Consider the following 4388-nt stretch of genomic DNA (forward strand, 5'->3'; position numbering starts at 1 on the left):
GGTGGCGCAGTGGTTGAGAGTCCGCCTGCCGATGCAGGACCCAACAGTGAGAGGCCCGCGTACCGCAAAAAAAAAAAAAAAAAAAAAAATTACTGTCATCTAGAAAATACTTTCATAGCAACATCCAGACTAATGTTTGTCCAAACAGCTGGGTACAGTGGCTTAGCCAAGTTGATACATAAAATTAACCATCACAATGATCAAGTGGGATTTATCTAAGGAATGTAAGAGTACAACATACAAAAATAAATCAATGTAATATACCATATGAACAGAATGAAGAAAAAAACACACATCACCTTAACTGAGGCAAAATAATTGACAAAAAATCTCACTCCCTTACATGATAAAAACATGCAAAGAATAGGAGTAGAAGAACTCTTTTTCAATCTAATAAAGGGCATCTATAAAAAATGCACAGCTAACTTTATACTTAATGCTGAAAGGTTTTCCTCCTAACATCAACTACAAGGCAAGGATTTACACTCTTGTTATGCCTGCTGAACATTGTACTAGAATAATTCTAGGTAGGGTAATTAGGCCAAAAAATAAAAAGAAATAAAAGGCATTCAAATTGAAAAGGAAAAAGTAAAACTATCACATTTCACAAATGACATGTGTTACACATAGAAAAACCTAAATGAGACACCCAGACACACACACAAAGAAACTATTAGAATGGACAAATGAGTTCAACATAGTTTGAAGACACAACAGCAATCAACAGGGAACAAGTCAAAAATGAAAATACGAAAAGTTCTGTTTACAATAACATCGAAAAGAATAAAATAGTTATGATTGAATTTTTCAAACGAGGTGAAAGAGTAGTGTATTGAAAGCTACAAAACACTGTTGAAAGAAATTAAGGAGGACATAACTAAATGGACATCCATGTCTATGAACTGAAAGGCTTACTATTGTTAGGAAGGCAGTAGTCCTCAGTATTATCTACTATTGAAATTACAACCACTTTTTATGAAGAAATGGACCAGATGATCCTAAAATACATATGGAATTGACAAGGACACCAAATAGACAAAACAATCCTGAGGAAGAAAAACAAAGTTGAAAGACTCACACCCACAGGTATAAATCCTTGTTGCTTTGAATTAGGCAATGGTTTCTTAAATATGACACCAAATGCACAAGCAAGAAAAGAAAAAAATAGATAAATTGAATTGAATCAAAACTTAAAAGTTTAGGGCTTCCCTGGTGGCGCCGTGGTTGAGAGTCCGCCTGCCGATGCAGGGGACATGGGTTTGTGCCCCGGTCTGGAAAGATCCTACATGCCGCGGAGTGGCTAGGCCCGTGAGCCATGGCCCCTGAGCCTGAGCATCTGGAGCCTGTGCTCTGCAATGGGAGAGGCCACAACAGTGAGAGGCCTGCATACCGCACACACACACACACACAAATTGACAGAAGATCTAAATAGACATTTCTCCGAAGAAGACATACAGATGGCTAAAAAGCACGTGGAAAGATGCTCAACATCACTAATTATTAGAGAAATGCAAATCAGAACTACAATGAGTCATCACCTCACACCAGTCAGAATGTCCATCATCAAAAAATCTACAAACAATAAATGCTGGGGAGGGTGTGGAGAAAAGGGAACCCTCCTACACTTTTGGTGGGAATGTAAACTGGTATATCCACTATGGAGAACAGTATGGAGGTTCCTTAAAAAACTAAAAATAGAGCTACCATATGATCCAGCAATCCCACTCCTGGGGGAGAAAACCATAATTCAAAAAAATACATGCACCCCAGTGTTCATTGGAGCACTGTTTACAATAGCCAGGACATGGAAGCAACCTAAATGTCTACCAATGGATGAATCAATAAAGAAGATGTGGTACATGGAATATTATTCAGCCATAAAGAGGAATGAAATAATGCCATTTGCATGCACATGAATGGACCTAGAGATTGTCATACTGAGTGAAGTAAGTCAGATAGCGAAAGACAAACATCGTATGATATCGCTTATATGTGAAATCTTAAAAAAAGGGTACAAATGAACTTAGCTACAAAACAGAAATAGAGGTACAGATGTAGAAAACAAACTTATGGTTATCAGGGGGTGGGGGGTGGGATGAACTGAAAGTTTGGGATTGACATAAACCCACTACTATACATAAAATAGATAACTAATAAGGACCTACTGTATAGCACAGGGAACTCTACTCAATACTCTGTAATGGCCTATATGGGAAAAGAATCTAAAAAAGAGTGGATATATGTATATGTATAACTAAATCACTTTGCTGTACACCTGAAACTAACACAACATTATAAATCAACTATACCCCAATAACAGTTTTTTTTAATATAAATGAATAAATAAATAGTGAAAAGACAACTCAGAAGGAGCAAAAATATTTGTAGATCTTATATCTGGTAACAGTATAGTATCCAGAATATATAAAGAACAATTACAACTCAACAACCAAAAGACAAACAGTCCAATTTAAAAATGGGCAAAGGATTTGAATAAACTTTTCTCCAAAGAAGATGTGTAAATGTCCACTAAATACACAAAAAGGTGCTCATCATAGTTAGAGAAGCACAAATAAAAATCATGATGAGATACTACATAACCTTCACTAATATAGCCGTAAAAAATGGAAAGCAATAAATGTTGGCAAGAATTTGGAGAAATTAGAGCCCTTATACCATGCTGGTGGAAATTCAAAATGGTACAGCCACTGAGGACAGTGGCTTGGTGGTTCCTCAAAAAGTTAAACATAGAATTACCAAATGATTTAGCAACTGTACTTCTAGATATACTTCCAAGAGAATGAAAACATATGATCAAATGAAAGTTTGCACATAAATGTTCACAGCAGCATTATTCATAATAATAAATTGGTGGAAACAACCCAAATGTCTATTAACTAATGAATGCATACATAAAATATGGTATAGTCATACAATGGAATATTGTTTGGTCATAAAAAGGAATGAAGTACTAATACATGTTACATCATAAAAATAAAGCTTGAAATTTTAATGTTAATTAAAAGAACCCAGACACAAAACAGCACATATTGTGTGATTCCATTTGAATCATTTCATGTGAAATGTCCAGAATAGGCAAAGCCATAGAGACAGAAATCATATTAGTGGTTGCCATGCACTGAGAGAGAAGGAAGTGGGGAGTGATTGATTAATGGGTACAGGGTTTATTTTGGAGGTGATGAAAATGTTCTGGAATTAAATAGTGGGGATGGTAGCACAACATTGTGAATATAATAAAAACCACTGAATTGTACACTATGAAATGGTTAAAATAGTGAAGGCTGCATGAATTTAACCTTGATTTTTTTAAATGCATGCTTTAATTTAAAATGCATTAATCTTGACAAACTAATGAAAATTTAGGAAAAGAACAAAGTAAGATGACTTGACTTAGCAAATATAAAGGCTTATTTATAACCTATTTTAAATTTGTTAATCTTATAAGCTATATTAATTAAGACAATATGAAGTTGGTGTAGGGACAAATATATCAATAGCATAGAAATAAACTCATGAAAAAATGGTCCTTGACATACAATAGCAAAGGCATTATAAATCATGCAAAAAGAGGAATTCATTTATTAAATCAAATTGGGACAATTGGCTTTCCATAATGGAAACAATAAAATTACATCAATGACACCATACTCCAAAATAAATTCAAGATGTGTTATAAAAGACAGAATTTTAAAAAGAAAAAGCTTTTAAATACTCAGAAGAACATATAGGAGAATTTCTTTGTAATTTCAATTAAGGATGAAGTTTCTTAAATAAGACCACAAAAGCAGTAAAAAAGTAAAATACAAAATATGACTCCATCACAGTAAAATAACACAACAAATTATACTATAAATAGTTTAAAACTAAGCTATAGACTTGTAGACCTAGAAAAGAACTTTATAACCTATTTAACAGAAAAGTTGAGTTTCCATACACTAACAAAAAATCAGAAAGAGAAATTAAGAAAACAATCAAGGAAGTGAAAGCTATGACATATTGGTGAAAGAAATTGAAGAAGAAACAAATAAATAGAAAGGCATTCCATGCTAATTGATTGGAAGAATTGATATTGTTAAAATGTCCATACTACCCAAAAGGATCTACAGATTTAATGTAATGTTGATCAAAATTCCAATGACATTTTTCACAGAAATAGAAAAAAAGTCCTAAAATCTGTGTGAAACCACAAAAGACCTTGAATAGCCAAAGCAATCTTGAGAATGAAGAACAAAGCTGAAGGCATCATATTTCCTAATTTCAAACTGTGTTAAAAAGCTATAGTAATCAAAATAGCATAATACTGGCACAGAAAAACAGACACATTGATTAAAGGAACAGAGAAGAGAGCCCAGAAATAAGTATATATA

The sequence above is a fragment of the Physeter macrocephalus genome, chromosome 5, assembly GCF_002837175.3.
Source record: "Physeter macrocephalus isolate SW-GA chromosome 5, ASM283717v5, whole genome shotgun sequence".
In the NCBI taxonomy this organism is placed as follows: Eukaryota; Metazoa; Chordata; class Mammalia; order Artiodactyla; family Physeteridae; genus Physeter; species Physeter macrocephalus.